The 18,690-nt window shown below is 43.6% G+C and overlaps 1 protein-coding gene and 1 non-coding gene across 6 annotated transcripts in view; both read right to left on the bottom strand.

Moving 5' to 3' along the window:
- Positions 1 to 18,690, bottom strand: part of LOC111861752 (potassium voltage-gated channel subfamily KQT member 1) — a 194,538-nt gene that overhangs the window by 154,783 nt on the left and 21,065 nt on the right. For 4 of the 5 annotated variants that reach the window (XM_033750501.1, XM_023846586.2, XM_023846610.2 and 1 more), the window contains exon 1: positions 12,365 to 12,538. The exons of the other annotated variant lie outside the window; for it this stretch is intronic. The gene's annotated coding sequence lies outside the window, so the exon portion shown is untranslated. Of the gene's footprint in view, positions 1 to 12,364; positions 12,539 to 18,690 lie in introns of those variants that run through there. 5 annotated transcript variants of the gene reach the window in all.
- Trnag-ccc lies at positions 17,745 to 17,815 on the bottom strand. The gene has a single exon. It is a non-coding gene; the product is annotated as a tRNA-Gly (tRNA).

Here is an 18,690-nt window from a genome sequence, read left to right as displayed (position 1 = left end):
CGCTACCGCGTTCCCCTGTCATAATAAGAGTACCGTATTTACGCATGTATAGGCCGCACATTTTTTGCCAAAAATTCAAGAGGAAAACTGGGGTGCGGCTTATATTCGAAATATTCGAAATCACACTTCATTTAAAAAAAATATATTCATAATTAGTAATACAGGGTGTAATACTCCTGAAATAATATTCCAAGAAAATAATTTTTTCTATAATTTGTCTGAAAATTGTGCTGCGGCCTATACATGCGTAAATACGGTAATAATAATACTGAAATAATCATAACCATCAGTCCAGCAGAGGACTTGGGCCACTTGCTGGCACGTTTGGACCTAATTCGTCCAAAACTTCGAAATACAAAACCAGTGGGATCTAACTTGTCAGCAGACAGCAAAACCGGACTAATGGAATAAGGTCACTATGTTGGACACTGCCCATTGTCTACGGCATATTTAAACTAAGCGACGTTTCGGAAGCTCGAGCTGCTCCCATCATGAGATGTGACTGTGCGACTGCGTCTTGCTGATCACGGAAATGTGAGCATGAGGGTCGCAATGTGCAAGAACAAAAGTCGTCCGACTCACACCGAATTCCGAATTAGTGAGGTTTCGCTGTATACGTATGCTCACGGAAATATCCAACTTAACAAGTTTATAATAGAAGACAGATCAGACTTCAGAAACCACGTGGATCAAGGAACCAGGGAACAACTCTGTAAAAGCAACCCGACGGACGAGGTCGAAGACGATGCTAATAAATGTGATCACCATGACTGCGGTAATTATGAGTTGACTGTGACTATAAACAAAAAAAAAAAAAAAAAAAAAAAAAAAACAAAAAAAAACTCCGTGACCTGTAGTCCGCAAGCGAACTATACTGATTGAGCGACCGCCGCTTGTCGGCGAAGTTAGTGCCAACTTTAACGGATAGAGGATGTCGCGTGGTCAGTGAAGCTAATCCCCACGGCCGTTAATTTCGGTTTTCTAGACCGGAGCCGCTAATCCCTTGAAGTAGCTCCTCAATTATCCTCACGAGGCTGAGTGGACCCCGTTCCAGACCCACTATTTTCTCAGAAAATCTGGTAGCGCAGGGAATCGAACCCGGGACATCTGGATCTGTCGCCAGGAACTCTGGCCACTTGACCACAGAGGCGGTCTGACTGACTATGACTGACCGTAATGAAGAATGCTTGCCGGCGATGATTAGAAACACTTTTTTTCTTTCAAAATGGACAAAACGTAGGCTGAAAAGAACTTTCAAAAGAAAAATTACACAAAAAGAAATATAAAGCAGTCACAGCGCAGCGTCAGTTGACAGCAAAACATTTCCTGACATCAGCCTCTTTGACATTTCTGTTTCTGACAGTTTCAACAAAAGCTAGAAATATTAAGACACGGTGCGTAAACTTTCACTTCCCAAGCCTCGTGACTCGTGCAGCACCGTGAACCTGCAACTCACCGGGCCGATTTAATAACGTCGAATCTGATACAGTTGCACTTGATGTTTCGTGACCGCATCTGTCCCTCTCTCGTGGAGCGCGGTGTATAATTCAGAGAGTTGCGTCACACTGTCCGGCTTGTTCGATATGCAAACGTCACGGAGCAATCCGCGGCAACGTAGCACTTCTTGTGATTCATATGACGAAGCTGTCAGTAACTACAACACCGCATTACTTCGAATATAAAACGCAAAAAGTTTTTGAATGTGGGTTTTAGGGGGGAAACATCAGGAATATGCATATTACTCGAATTTAAGACGCACGTCAATTATTCAAAGGAGAACAAAAATGCGTAATGCGGTATATACCGTCCAATGGTACAATGGTGGTTCCAAGATGAATTGGAAGGGATTTGGGAGGACGCTGTCCTGGCCCCATCGTGGCACCATCCCCTAATTTGCCCGGAGGGACTGAGGAAAACCAAGAAAACCCTTGGTCAAGACAACCGGTGTTCCGGCCGAGGTTCGAAGAAAGTCCATCCCGAATAAGAGTCCCGAGCGTTACCTCCGCTGCCGATATTTGGACAAAGTCGGAGGTAGTTACAAAGTTAGGGACTTATATCAGATATTGTCAGGATGATGATATCAAGTTTGGTAGGGCATGTAGCACGCATGATAATAAATGCACACAAAATCTCGGTCCAGAAACCTTGAAGGGAGGAAACCATTTAGTAAATAATATTAAAAAGGATCTCAACGTAATAACACCATGTTATGTGGGTGCCTTGTCACCACGGCATGGCGCGTCCTCAGGTTGCGGGTGGAGGAGACGGCCTCCATATATGGAGGGTAGCTGAGAATATATTGAATAATCAGTCCCTGGCAGCCGACAACGGATGGTCCTCCACCTCGGGGGGTTGGGCGTGGGTCTAACAACTCANAAAAAAAAAAAAAAAAGAACAAGTGGAGGGCTCTTGTGAACACGGTAACGAACATTCGGGTTCCATAAAATACTTGGAAGTTCTTGAATAGCTGCGCAATGGGCGGCTTCTCAAGAAGGGCTCAGCTCCATGGAGTTAGTTAGATCTGGTTCATGGTAAGGTCCGGTGGTGGCGTGTCTCATTATATGCCTGGGGGTGTAACTGGGCCACCCTTTTCCTGGGGGATGCATATACGAGGACCTGGCCCTCAACGTTGGGGGAGTCTAAAATCTGAGATAGTAAAATATGGTCATGAGTCCCGCGGGACTCGGACCCCAGAATGGATGTGCTGGCGAGGACCAGCATCAATTGTAAACGACATACCCGTCCTCTAGTCAGAGAAGGAGCCCTACACCAACAAACACGCAACTGTCTGACAGTAATAAAAATCCAGTCTTATGCCCCTGAGAGGGGCTTGACACCAAGATAGAGTGGCGACTGACCGTCGGTAGGAACATAACTTTTGAGTTTATGAGGACAAGCAGGGATTTCCACCCCTATCTCTCCGACATTAAGGGTGACACGCCACGCCACCATTTTCTTTCCTCGCTTTTGTCTCTCTGGTTCAAACTTCGAAGGGATAAAGAAAATCACCCTTAATGGCTGATGAACTGGGGGCAGTGGAGCGTTATTCTGGAAAACTTCAACTCACAGCACAGGCATACGTGAAGGATAAATGGATGTGTTCATATCCTTTGATGATCAAGCTTTTGTTAAACGCTGCTTCGAAGAAACTCAGAAAATTGTTTTCATTTCCTTAATGGATCCATTTTACATTACACTTCTTGCGTGATATAATCCTCAAATACGTCGACAACGTGACGTGAGGAGAGGCCACATTCTGCTCATTACGTCACGAAGCTTTTGTTTCAGTTTGTAATACGCAAATCTGAGGACCAGCTCAACAAATCAGAAAACGAAAGCAAAGGGTAACAGCGCGACTGCTTAATTATGATGAAAACCACTGACCAAAGGAGGGAAAAATATGGGGACATAAAAACGTGGATTTAATTTGCGTCTACAACTTCAATTCGACATCAACTTTCTCTAGTCACTCCTGAGATGCATGCAGAAATGTATGTAGCTCTATGCAAAGTATTTGTTATTGTTGTCCGATTTTAACTAAACTTCGCATGTGTCAACAACATTTAGTGAAACTTCAGGTATCAGATATTAAAACCCGTTTTCGAACCGTTACAGGGCGAAACTAAGAAACGTATCTATTTAGCCTACTTTCCTGAAGTAGGCTTATGTAATCTCCATGCTGTCTGTCTGTGTATCCCCCCTCATGAGCTTCTGAATGCCTTATGAAACTTGGAATGTATATCATGGCACCTGAACCCATATAAACGGCGTATTCATAAATCCGTTCCATCAGTCTGTGTGTCTATATGCGTATCTTTCTTATCGCTGCTAGGCAACGGCTCGGTTAAGTGTATCCCTTTTATCGTTGCTAAGAAATTCTTAGCAAGAACATTGCCACGGCAACGAATACACGGAGCAGTAGAATAAATGTTGGACGCATAGTTTTCTATGTGGTCGGTGTCGCACTAAAGGAAATTAGGCGATTCGTGTTTCCCAGAACTTCTTGAAAAATTTTTCGATCCGAAAGCAAAAAAGGGACTGGTTTCTGTATTTCGATAATATGGAAAGGACATACTGAGCCCATCTTGTGAAGCTAATAGTTGCTCAGCTGCTCAATAAATTACCAGTACTTTACGATGCCAGAAGGTTTTTGAGGGCTGACAGGACCCTATCCTCAGCCAGATGAATCCAGTCCACTCTTCAAGTGTACTTTAACTGTTAGGTCCATCAATTGCTTAGGTCGTTTTGGCCGTATTCAGGCCGTCAGACGCCGGCTTCGCACTGCGGAGACAGAGGTTCGATCTGACGTCAGGTCAAGTGGGATTTGTGGTCAACAAAGTGGCACTGGGGCACGTTTCCTCAGAGTACTTCGGTTTCCCCTGCCAGTTTTCATTCCACCGACTGCTCCAGTCATCATCATCCGGGACTGGTAAAATAGCCGAAACAGTGGGCGACGTATCAAGTGGACTCAGTTGCACCCCAAGCCACGAAAACAAGCACATAACTAGGTCGTTTTAGTGCGAGAAGCCTGCCTACAGAAATTGCGTTCTGAAGATCACAAAAATGACCTCTACTGAGCCCAATACACCAGACACGTTAAACGTAATTACCAAAAGCAGTTCATGACCTTCCACTGCATACTCGGTTCCATGGGCAGGCTAATAAGCCTAATATTTCACAGGTTTCCGGTAAGCACCCGTCGCTGGGTAAAGATAAGGGTTTGAGTCCCTCCCACTGATAAAGTAAGATCAACAGATATGGCACGGCCTGATAAATAAGCAAACTGGGGCAGATGTTGAACATTCTGAAGTGCAGGAGAGAACCCGATGTTTCGAAGTAACATATCGCTCCTGTCTTCAGGATCGAAGAGTAAGTCAAAAAGAAATAACAGAATAAAGCAGACAAGCTCAGCTGAGTACCCGGTTGATCTCTTGCTTGGCCTACCCTGAAGTTGGAGGCGACATGTTCCTCGGAAACGTCGGTCTCTCTGCAGACTATGGAGTGTTTTACAACTCAGAACACCACACTCTTCGTTCTTATCGCTGTGAAAACCTCGACTTCCGGCCGCAAAAACAAAAGACTGAATTACTGCTCAAGTTAAGTGCGTTTTTATGCTATTGTTATGGACATATATCGATCAATTTAAGTGCCTGTGCTATAAAATACAAGGTTACAAATATCAGATTGGCTGATTTATTTTTGTGCAATGTTCACACACTCGTATCTGAACACTCAGGAGAGCACACACAAACATGACTTGAACTAAGTTGATGGAGCTGAGCCCTTTTTGAGAAGCCGCCAGTTGTGCAGCTCCTCAAGAACTTTCCAACATTTTATGGAACCCGAAGGTTCATTACCGTGTTTACAAGAGCCATCAACTGGTCCCTATCCTGAGCCAGATCAATCCAGTCCATACCATTCCATCCCGTCTAAGATCCATTTTAATATTGTCCACCCACTTAAGCCTTGGTCCTGACAGTCGTCTCTTTCTTTCTGGCTTTCCCACCAATATTCTATACGCATTCCTCGTCTCCCCATTCGTGCTACATACCCTGCCCACCTCATCGTCCTTGACTTGATCATTCTAATTATACTTGGAGAAGAGTACAGGTTATGAGGCTCCACAGTATGCAGTTTTCTCCAACCTCACGTCTGCTGTTACCTAGTGATACATACAGAAAAACTATTACGTCCATTAAAGCTGTTTTACTTCAGTCTGTGACCTATTTACTGACTCACGTGTATATGTCACTTCATGCTAGACTGCAAACATCTAAAACNACGTTCCTCCGAAACGTCGGTTAACACCACATATACACGGTGCCAAATCCCTGAAGACTGCTTTCTTCATCTAAAACTCTTGTCCAAACTCACGAGACGATACTCTCTATCTCCCCGTGCACCTCTTCGCAGCACGAAGGAGTTCCATTTCGTCCGATATAATTTTAGTTTCATCTTCTCTTTCTCAGAACACACGTAACAGGGGCAGGAATTGGGAAGGCTTCATGAAATGTTAAGGATTCTCCTTGCCTGCCTTAGCTCTGGTGTTCCACAGGCATCTTGGCAGGAGTACATATTATGATGACCAAGGTTTTTCGTGGTTTCCTTCAGTCCCTCCAGGCAAATACCAGAATATTACCGTGAAGTGGGTGACGACCACTTCCTTACAAATTCTTTCCAGTTCATCACTCACTAACATCCTACCACTGTACGGTATATATTCTCAGCTTTTGAAATCGCCAATAGATGTACCACAATATTCCACATATCCTTTGTCGATTTGTTAAGTCCTGTTTGTGTCATTATCACTGCCAAACGGTGTCTAGATCCATCTAAACAATTACAAATTTAGTTCCTATCGCGCAGTAAACCCACTGTCTCAATTACAAAGACCACTATATAACGCTCTTTTACCCTGAAGATTGATGCGGAAAATCCCTCCGAAACATCTATAAAGATATACCAGACCAAAACGCAAAACACTTTTAATGTTCACACTGTCGTCAGGACCTCAAAAAGGAGCCTGTCTCCAAACTGAGGACTGAACCCGGGACCTCCAAATAGGAAGCTTAGGGGGTGATGCGACATCAGCGGCACTGGGATATGAGCCTTATTATAGGTTATGTCTCCATGGAGACAAATCACTGCTCAGACGCGTTACTGAAGTCCGGTGTATGGGCTACTCTGGCGGGCTACTGGTCCATAAAACTTATTACACGTGCACTGAATCGAAAATCAATGAACTGCACGCCCCCTCGCCCCCTCAGTACTAAAGCAAAAAGGACGGTCTGCCGTCACAGCTCATTATAAACCATGGCCCTCTCGTGGAGGTACATCTCCAGTCTTCCTCAACCTCGGTACTAAAGAGACATAAGTGGTTAGCGTCAAACTCCTGCCGCTTTATCTTCGAGAAAATATCGCCCGGTATACACTGAACATAATCTAGGTGAGCCCCTGAGCTGGTCTGGATATTGTGAAGAGGAAAGTATCTTTACCCTCACGGGAATCGAACCTCAATTCTCCGGTTATTCTCGCTGTAGTATATTCAGCATACCAAGTTAGCTACCCGGCTTCTGCGTACTGTAACTGAACTGGGTACGGGGGGTAATTATTTATATTTAGTGAGCTCAAATATTAGCAGTTTGCTAACGAGAATTTGTCTCACTATAGGCATGTACAATGACGTGCTTGATTCCATCCAAAACACACTTCAGCAAAATTGACAACGATGCCTGGTTTACATAAGGCAGTAAAGGGAATTTTCTACCCCCTTTACCCCGTAACTTCTTACGCAACTTTTATTTAAAACTTAGTACCGGAGAATTTCACAGATTTGAATTTTGTTATTTCCAGTTCTAAGTGTGCTTAAATCTTTAGAGGCTGAATTTATTATAACTAATATGTACAAATTCAGTTCGTACCTCACACGAAACATTACGTCTCCGCTACAAAGCCCAACCGGTTAATGCTGTTTAGGGAAACAGTCGCTGTTTATTGTGAGAACCATACGGAACACACAGATACAGTCTGTGGGCAGAATGCAGAGTTTTAGTATGTTCAGTTCGTACCTCATAGGAAACATTACGTCTCCGCTACAGAACCCAACCGGTTAATGCTGTTTAGGGAAACAGTCGCTGTTTATTGTGAGAACCATACGGAACACACAGATACAGTCTGTGGGCAGAATGCAGAGTTTTGGCATGTTTAAACTTGTGGTATGTGTAGTAACCACTGGGATTTAAAGGGTCAATTAATCTCAAAGGGCGCCATTGGTAAATTTGTGTTTTACATGTCTGAGTAGATTCTCTCCTATTTCGCTGATGAAGGCTGACGTTTCGGGCTGTTACAAATGGTTAGTCAGCAACAAAAAAGGATACAGGTGTACGATTACTCCTCTGTTTGCTGACAAAATCAACAGAACTTGCTGTTCCCTCCCTCCACACAGACGGTCCCGGCGTCCGCAAGCGGCAGACACAAGTCAGTTCAGTTTATGAACCTGTGTATCACACAACAGGAGGGTTCCTGCCGGCCCGGTTGCTCTGACGGTAACGCTCTACATTCACATTCAGGAGGTGTTCTGTTCGAATCCCTGTTGGGGCATTGGTTATCTCGACTGAGGTTCTTCGCGTTTTACCTCAGTCTTTCTGAGCAAATTCTGGGGCATGAGCACTTGCTTCCACAGCCTTCCCAGTTCAGTGTTCAACTATCATCTTATGGTTCGACGCTATCTGGGATACAGAGCGTTATAAAGTGAACAACAAAGACATACGCGTAGCAATTTCATAATTACTTTCATAATTTCCTCTCACTCTCCTAAAAACATTCCACCCCCCCCCCCACACACACACACACACAGGTAAACTTGAAGAAAGCAGTCTTCTGGGAACCTCGCTCTCGGATTTTCTTGTTTTTCTTCTACACTGAAGATGGAGGCGATACGTTTCTCCGAAACGTCGGTTAACACAATATCTACACGGTGCCACATCCCAGAAGACTGCTGTCTTTATAGTCACCGCCATGAAGACCTCAAATCTTACAAAGGTAAACTTGTTCTGTGTTCAACTAATCAAGCATTACTCCATGAAAACGTATGGGGGAGTGGATGTATAGATCCATGTATTCATGGCCTCAGTATTAGCTGGAGGTGAGTGGTCAGCTTCACGTCCCTGCCGCTTTATCCCGGGGAAAGAGCCACCGGTACCCATTGGATACGAGATTTTGTGAACCCCAGAGCCGGTTTGGGCGACGTGGAGAAGTGAAAATTCTTGATCCTACTGGGACTCGAACTCCGACCCCTTAGCCAGTCACTATACAGACTGAGTTACCCCGGGTGGAAATTAACAGTACGAGGCCAGTCCTCCTTACACTCATACAAATCTATTAAAATATATGAAGTCGAAACAGATCGATCCGTATGGCAACGGGGCTACGGGCTGGACAATCCGGGTTCGACTTCCGGCATGGCAGGTATTTCTTGTTTCCTCTTCTCCATGTCGTCAAGACCGGCTTTGCGGTCCACCCGGCTTCCTATTCAATGGGTACTGGGGGCGATTTCCCCGGAGGTAAAGAGGACAAGGCGTGAAACTGATCACTCATGTCCATCTAGTGCCGAGGTCGAGAATGGTGGAGCTATGCCTCCACTCTCCCAATACGTCTTCATGGCATAGTGCTTAACTAATTAAGCACAGGGACAACTTTACGTTTTATTAATACCTTAATTCCGCCTAACATGAAACCAGCGAAGCGGGACATGCACTCCAGAGAACGAAATGCGAGCCACGTACAGACTGGCCATTTGGCTAAGTGAAATTACGGCAGAGGCATTCAGGGCGCAGTGTGACGTAACGGGTGAGATTAAATTCAGACTCCGGAGAATAAGACGTACAGCGTCGTAAATTGGCTCAGTTGAGATAAACAAAATAAACAGCGCCTTCACGGTGAAGAAACCTTCTCAAACTCTTGAGTAATTTACAGTATTCAGCAGCACAATCTTGTATCGGCGCAATTCTGCGGGTCCAAANAAAAAAAAAAAAAAAAAAAATGAAAATTTCTGAAAATGAAGAAAATTGGTTACGAAATATTCGCCGAAACTAACAATTCCAGTGTGTTCGCTAATAGTAAGCATCCCGAAAGCCGTAAGACTTACTGGAAAATGATTATCATAGATACTGTGTGATTAATTTTTCTCTATACATTTTCCTCTCCGAAAGAATTTTGCCAGTTGGTCTCGAGTTCCCTGTAAAATCACCTGTAGACTCACATGCAGTCATGTAGAGTATCCGCTATTTTTGTCCAAATTATAATTAAACACTGCACAATACCAACACACATCAACAGATTTATCCAATATCAAATTTCATGAAAATCCGTTCAGCGGTTCCCGAGTTGTTACATGCAGATAGACGGACATACATGACGAGGTTAACGCGCTAATTACTGCGAACGAATCATATCCCTATAAATGGACGCCATTTCATAAACAAATGTTGTCGCATTCTACATAAATAGAATGTGAAGTTGTCCCTGGGCTTAACTAATTAAGCACTACGCCCTGAAGACGTATGGGGGAGTGGATGTATACATCCACATTTTCTTGATCTTGGCACTAGTTGGAGTTGAGTGGTCAGCTTCACGCCCCGGCCGCTTTACCCCCAGGGAAAGAGCCATCGGTACCCATTGGATAAGAGGTTGGGTGGACCCCAGAGCCGGTCTGGACGAAGCGGAGAAGAGAAAATTCTTGATCTTACCGGGACTCGAACTGTGATCACTCTGTCGTCCAGCCCGTAGCCAGTCTCTATACCGACTGAGCTATACCGGCTCCATGTAAGTCTATGTAAAGGTACAGTAGTCCCTGTGCCTAATAATTAAGCACTACGCCATGGAGACGTATGGGGGAGTGGAGGTGTAGATTCTCGTTTTCTTGACCTCAGCCTCGACGTCTCACAGCCTTATGGGCTTCCACGGCCTCCTACAGGGATAGCTTTACCGCAAGTCTCTGTGTCCGAAGTAATTTATGTCGGGTTTTCTTCCGAAACGTCGATGTGCTTCCATCAGACTACATGACGCTACATCCCAGAATACAGAAGAATTCTTCATTTATCAGTTCGTCAAGACAAAACACTAACACTGATACTGAAAACACTAACACTTGGTTTCAAGAATAAATCAAGGTACACTTGAATTCGGGCAACTAATCACTAAACGAAACACGTTCTGTTTTCAACAAACGAAACAGAAAGAACACTTTTGTTCTAAAACACAAAACAATTGCGTCACTGAAGAAGATGGCACAGAAGGGCTCATTCATTCTTATAATGAATGTATAAGTAAACAGACAGACAGACAGACAGCCGGGTAAAGCAAATGCGAAACTCGGTACCCCCTGTTCCAGAGACAATTGTGTGTATATCTGAACTATGTATTGGTAACATAACGTTCAACTTGTTTCAACCGGGGGCTGAGATAGCTGTCAGTACAGTCACTAGGCTACGGGATAGACGGCCGAAGTATCGGTGTTCGATTCTCGACAGCGTCCTGACCAGCTCTGGAACTGGGTGTCGGGGTTCTTTCCCCAGGGGTAAATTGTCTGGAGCCTGAAGCTGGCCAGTCATCTCCATCCAACTAAGTAAAGCTATCCCTGTACCAGGCCGTGAAGGCCCATAGGGTTGTGAGACGTTGAGGCTCCCACATTATCTAGACAATCGGCTCAAAGATGGCGGTAAGGTTGTCAGCCTTACGCGCCGGCCGCGCTTTACTCCCCAGGAATACTATTTAATTAATTCCTGGTACTCATTTCTGTTAGAGGTTGAGTGACCCCCAGAGCCAGTGTGCGGCTGGAAGGATTAGGTCAATTGAAAAAAAAATCCAATGACCTCATGGGGACTTGAACCCGCGACCCTCCATCCAATGTCGAGGTTACTTCCCTGAACTTCCCCTACGTCTTCATGACGTGGTACTTAATTAAGTGCGGGGACAAGTTCACTGCGTGAATTTCAATAAGAGTTTTATATAACTACTGGACTTTTGTCACATAGATTTGTGGATAACAGTCGACGTGCCTAGTTTAATTGGTCTGACAAAGTGAGGTAACAATTATATAGGCGACGGTGGGTGACGGTTCAATGTCAGTATGTTCGTACGACACTAAGACAAATCGTGGACAATTTTTCATTAAGGGCGAACTACTTCAAAATCAAATTTATATCACGGAAAAATTAAGAAAATGGGACAATAAGACGTGATGCTGTATACCATTTGCTTTACAAGTGAAAGAATTTCTGTATTTTGTTTTGTACGATTCCCGTAATAAACAGAAATCATTTTCTTAAAAGGAGCATCAAGCGGTTGGTCTTCGTTATGAAAGAGGAATGTTTCCTGTGGGGTACGAACTTAATCTTTATGTATTACTTATAGCAAATTCAGTCTTCAAATTCTTAAGTTCTAGGTTAGCTACAAGTAACCCCATTTTACTTCAAACTAGATGGTACGTACGCCTGTAGTAAGCACTGCAATATAGACATAAGTACGTTAGTACCATCAAACCAAATAGACGAATGAGTTCTCCATATATATACACGTTTACGTTTACAGCAAGTTGATGTAATGCTAACACTATAGACCAGCATTCGGGAGGTTCTAGTTCGATTCTCTGCCGGGACAACGGCTAACCTGAGGTTTTTCGTGTTTCTCCTCAGTTCCTACAAGTAAAGGGCGGGATTTTACTTCGATTTTGGAATGACCGCATCCTTCCAAATTCTTCCCAATTCATCGATCATGCTACCGTGCGATGATGTCTAATGACCGCGTCGTGAAACGGAACATGCTTCATGCTTCAAACGGTTAGCTAAACGTATTTTTCACTCACCGAGATAGCAGCACAGCTTGCAATCAAAATATTTCCTTATGCCATGACACGAAACAACAATCACACACTCCACAAACACTAAACACGGGTATAAACACGATCGTTTAGAAGAGAATGCACTGCCCCAATTGACTAGCACTGAACCCGCTTTGTGTACTTGGCGACTTGTGTCGGACTGTGCCAGCATGTGCCGGCCGGTCTCGCTCAGCAGCTGCTACCGCCACCACCAGACGACTCCTCCAGCACCATCTAGTAGCACATGTCTGAACTACCTTATACCTCTTAGCCTTAGGAGACTCAAGTTTACGTGCATGTTTTTGAAAAATAGAAATTTTATAAATTCTTTTGTTTGTCCGTGGCATAAAATTGGAAAGTTTATATATCACAAAATATCTTTACAATATCATAAACTCACCGATCTTAACAAAGAGATCCTATATGTTCCAAAAATTCCCTCACTGGCTCCACCGCCCTTGGACTTATGTTTTCTAGTGATTCCACCCTGCGCTATTCTACTTTGGTTCTTAAAATGAAAACGTCTTCGTCTTTTTTATTATTTTTTTTAATTTAACGTGTATACGCTATCAACTTGGATCCGGCATAATTTAACTAAAAGTTTCAAATATTCCTTCACTAATAGCAAATTTCTCACGCATAAACTTACGAGGCCTATCCGGACCGAAAAATGTTGCGCATGAAATAAAAAAAAATTGTTTGTATGAAGAAAACGCCAAGAAACCTGGTCCCACTCCAGACTTGTATTCGGGAGGTACTCTGTTCGAATCTTTGCCGCAACATCAGCTATCATGACTGTGTCTTTTCGTGGCTTTCTATTAGGCCCTCCAGACAAATTCCGAGATAGTTCCCGATTAAACCACGTCTGCACACGATAACGTAGTTGGTTGAGGCAGCATGCTACAAGTCGGAAGGTCGCGGGTGCGACTCCCGATGAAGGCATTGATTATTCAATTGACTTAATCCTTCCAGCCCCACTATGGCCCTAGGGTTGACTCAGCCTCTAACAGAAATGAGTACCAGTAATCATCCTGGTGGTAAAGGGCGGCCGGCGCGTAAGGCTGACAGCCTCACCGCCATCTGTGAGCTGATTGTCTAGATAATGTGGGAGCCTCGACGTCTCACAACCCTACGGGCCACCGCGGCCTGTTACCTTTTACCTGCTTCCTTCCAATTCATCTGTCATGTCACAATTCGACGCTATATCGTCTAAGGAGTGAAAGCATCGTGAAATAACCAATAAAAATGAAGAAGGAAATTTCAGGAAGTCACAGTATGTAATATAGAAGCAATTCCGGCGATGAAGCTTTGTCATTTATACAAATCTGTCATCGAACGAGTATCGGTTATTTTATTGACGTTCCATTTACGTAACGTCACGTGTTGCTGTAAAATGGGGAAAATGCATGGAGCTGAAGGCCACCGGGGACAGATGCCGCACAGCTGGACACTGCATGCCAACCTTCCTCACTGACACTGTTTCCTGACTCACTGCAACGATAAGTAACGTGGGAAGGTCTACGGCCCAGATAATTTGCTTGGATCAATAATTTCATAACTCGCGTCAAGTACTGAAGAACTGCAAAGATTAAAAAAAAAGTAAACTTGTCCACGTGCTTAAGTAATCAGCACGCCATGAAGTTGTATGGGGAGCGGAAGGTACAGCTCCACGCATTCTTCTGGGATCTGTGGTTCTGAAAGCAGGAGTTATAGACAGCACTATGTTAACGAGTGTGAAGACGTGTAGTATGCTGAGGATAAGGAGAAATGGGGTCAATACGTTCCTACGAGTAGTCTGTAAATTTATACCGGACTGCACGGCAACACAGGATATTACTTGCTGTAAGCATTCTTAACCTCAGAGGCTAAATGGAGGGAGAGTGGTCAGGGCCATACCCCCATCAGCTTTATCTTAAAGCAAAGAGTCCCCAGTATAATTTCGTTTGGAGCCGGGTAAGACCCAGACCCGTCTGAACGCTGTGAAAATAGGAACATCTACTCTCCCGGATGCAAACTTCGTGGTCGTCTGGCCCGTAGCTTAGGCAGTACATCGACTGAGCTACACCGGCCCCCTTATTGTAAAGGACGGGAGAACAATCAAATGAAGCGCACACAGCGTGTGGAAAATTAATTTCATTTCATGAAGCATGAATTATATGTTCTTCGGTTATACAGAGTGTTCCGGGAGGTCACGCTATCGGTCATTCTAAGCAAAAAGTGTATATGTACATGTGTCCTATTCCGACTGTGCAGTACACTGTACACTGTACAGACGAGCAGCACGCCATGTCCTCATACGAGTTGCACCGAGATAGAGCTATTCACTGTACAGTACACTGTACACTGTACAGACGAGCAACACGCCATGTTCTCACACGAGCTGCACCGAGATAGAGCTATTTCACTGTACTGTACACCGTACAGACGAGCAGCACGCCATGTCCTCACACGAGTTGCAAAGTGCATTGATGTTGACGGTGGAATTTTGAAAATTTGTTATACTAGGTAAACTGTACCTACATTGCCACTTGGACAGTAAATACCGGTATTAGAAACAGTACGTAATATCTCTTTCTTACCGACAGTTTTGGAACGGCACAGTGAAATAGCTGTACCTCGGAAACCGTTCGGACTAGGACACATGTACATGTACATGTGTGACCTCCCAGAAGACTGACCTTTCCTCCTTGGACATCCTGTACAATGAAAGCCTCAGTTCCTCCAGGCAGTTCTGGGGTAAGCATTGCGTCAGATGACGCAAGAGTCAATATCTATGATTTCATATAAAAATCAAAATTGTCACTCTGCAACTAAGCACCATGTAATAAATATGTATTGAGGAACAGAGGTAGAGATCCAGGTATGTTTAATCCTGTAAATCAAAGTCCATGCTTCAAAATGTTAACTTCGGTACCAGATAAACCTCAGTAGTTAGCTTCACTCTCCGGCCGCTTCACCTTCAGGGAAGGTGCCCACGGTACTCACTGGACAGGCAGCTAGGTAGGTTCCTGAGACGGTTTGGGCGTGATGGAAAATGCGGTAGTTTCTGACCCTACAGGGAATTGGACGTGGTTCAAGAAGCCTGTACGCTTATCACTAACGGTGATCTGATAATTTATCACCAGTGTCAAATTTATCATATTTAACTCTAGCGTTAATTAGCATTTCATTAAATTATTTTAATATGTAATATAATGATTGTTATTATCCTTGAGTGGAATGTTGTAATTTTCGTGTCCTGGAACAACATAAATGAATTCGAAATTTCTACAGTACATCGGTTCGAGATCCTTTCATTGCGATAGTCTCACAGAGATGGCAGAACAAGTCAAAATGCTTCCCTTTATTGTGGAAAGGTGGCACTGCAAGTCTCATTGCCAACATGCACTCTTTTCAAAACACTCTGAGTAGTACCAGCCGTCTCCACCAGTACAGATGAGGACGAAAATCATTGTATGTGAACCCCTAGGTTCCTTCCACGAGTGATGAAGCGTTATATATTTACGGAGGGAGAGGGGCTATGTGTACAAGATAATATTAAAATTCATGATAAAAAAGTGTATGATGATGTGGATTGCATCAATTGAACTCAGGATAGGCAGCAGTTGCGCGTTCTTCCGAACACGGTAATAAAACTTGTGGGTTCCACAAAATACGAGTAATTTTTTGACTACGTAAGGGTTAAGAAAGGTTGTTATTCTTGATGTTGCTTAATTACACTTTTATTACCTGTTCACGTTTTTGCTTATTATTCTATTCAGTTAGGGGCAAGGCACTGGCATTCTCTGTCGCTAAGTAACGCTCTCGTATATACTGAGCAACGATTTCAATAACTTCAAAAGTTTCCCATGGACGGACTAAACAAGCTCTGACGCCCGAAGCATCAATACAGCCGGCTCTTAACAATTTCATGCCTTACGTCGACTCTAATAATATTTAAAAATTCAGTTTCTACCTCACAGAAAACATGCTCCAACTCCGTTACAAATATTATCCGGTTACCGCTGCTTAGGCAGAGTCGTTGATTATGAACATATATAATTTTTACCGTCAATGAAACAATACTATATTATTTATTTTATATCACGCACATGTTTCGATCTCAAAAGGGTCATCTTCAGGTGCTGCAAGTTACCCATTTACTATTACCGAACCTGCAGCAACTGAAGATGAGGTCGAAACATGTAATGCGTGCTATATATATAAATAAATAAAGTATTGTTACGTTGACGGTAAAAAATATATATGCTTATTGCATATACGCAACAAGATGCAATCATTCAAAATAGTCATTGATTAAGCTTAGAATTATATGACACACGTAAAATGCAGAGCTTGAATGTTAAACCATTTAATTTCGCGTGATCTGTTTCTTGAAACAGTAAAGTTTCGTGACACAAGATTTCCACATTTTTCAAATTATGTCTTTAATAACACTCCGGAAACAACAGGCTTATCTAAATACGTTACATACCATTTATGTATTATGTATGTGTGTAAGCGGTGGGCCATAAAATCCTGCCCTCGCACTGCGACCTTCAGTGATCTGTGCATTAACCCTTTATTAATCCTACACTTCCAATGAAACGTAGGACTTCATGGGGGCGTAATAAAAGTCACGTACTTACTTACTTACTTACTTACTTACTTACTCATGGAGCTGAGCCCTTCTGGAGGAGCCGCCAATTCTGCAGCTACTCAAGAATTTCCCAGCATTTTATGGAACCCAAAGGTTCATTACCGTGTTCACAAGAACCCTCCACTGGTCCCTATCCTGAGCCAGATCAATCCAAAGCATACCATCCCATCCTATCTCTCTAAGATCCGTTCTAATATTGTCCACCCACTTACACCTTGGTCTTCCCTGTGGTCTCTTTCCTTCTGGCTTTCCCACTAATATCCTATACGCATTCCTCTTCTCTCCAGTTCGTGCTATATGCCCTGCCCATCTCATCCTCCTTGACTTGATCATTCTAATTATACTTGGAGAAGAGTACAAGTTATGAAGCTCCTCATTATGCGTTTTTCTCAAACCTCCTCTCACTTCATCCCTCTTCGGTCCAAATATTCTCCTCAACACCCTGTTCTTAAACACCCTCAGGCAAAATATAGCTGTGTATATTCTAATTTTTATGTTTTTGGACAGCAGACGAGAAGACAAAAGGTTCTGGACTGAATGGTAACAAGCATTACCCGAGTTCAATCGCCTCTTAATTTCGTCCTGAATCAGTCATAAAAGTCACTTGGTTCCATAAAGAACTAGCCCAGCTGACGAAATCTTTAGTAAGCTATGGTCTCACAATCACATAGGATAAAACACTTGCCACAGTATCTAACTTTCGACACTTAAAACAAAGAAAAAAAGTGCACCGCCCGGGAATCGAACCCGGGTCGCAAGAATGGGAATCTTGCATGATACCACTACACTAGCGGTGCTGAACGCACGCAACTCCCTGCGGGTTTCAATATATGCAGCTATAGGTGAATATGCCTTGCTATTTCATAGTTTTGTTTGTTTGTTGTGGGTCCTGTTCGAAAGGTACTAAGTTCGAACCTCGTAAGGCACACTAACGAGAGTCTGTGTTATTCAGTAACTAAATTACAGCCCAGTGTGGAACAGAATGGACAATATCTCTTTTTCACCCAGAGATACTAACGTATTGGATGGCCTTGCCCATTCTACTGTTTGTTTTGGGACATGCACATATGGTATCAGTAAGATCAGCCCCGAAAATATGCGTATGTGTTCGAATTGCACAGTACACGCGGGAGGCCTTTGCAAATTGCTTCGCCTTCTCGTCTTTAGGATACTCCTTTATTCTTCCTCTTTGATGCTACTTCGAAGGCCAACAACCATACAACAGATGCAGTGATTACTAGAGCACCCTGCATTCTAAGCACTCCGTAGTGTGAACTTTATAGCAATAAAAAAGTAAAGCTATCCCTGTAACCGGCCGTGGAGGCCCATAGGGTTGTGAGGTGACGAGCGTGCCACATTATTTAGACAACTGGCTCACAGATGGCGGTAAGGTTGTCAGCCTTACGCGCCGGCCGCCATTTATCCCCTAGGAAGATTCCTGGTACTCATTTCTGTTAGAGGCTGAGTCGAATCCAGGGCCATAGTGGAGCTGGAAGGATTAGCTCAATTGAAAAAATCCGAGGGATAATATAATAATTTTGTATTTTTGTTGTTGTTGTTAACCGTCCACTATGCAACAATATCAAGATAAAATTCGATCCTTTTTTAAATCCGTCACTGCACTACATGTTTCGGCTCAGTCGGCTATCATCAGGCACATTGAAATGGGGGG

Source organism: Cryptotermes secundus, unplaced genomic scaffold (assembly GCF_002891405.2).
Source record: "Cryptotermes secundus unplaced genomic scaffold, Csec_1.0 scaffold136, whole genome shotgun sequence".
NCBI lineage: Eukaryota > Metazoa > Arthropoda > Insecta > Blattodea > Kalotermitidae > Cryptotermes > Cryptotermes secundus.
Note: the sequence above shows the minus strand (reverse complement) of the source record. Positions and strands in the feature narration are given on the sequence as shown.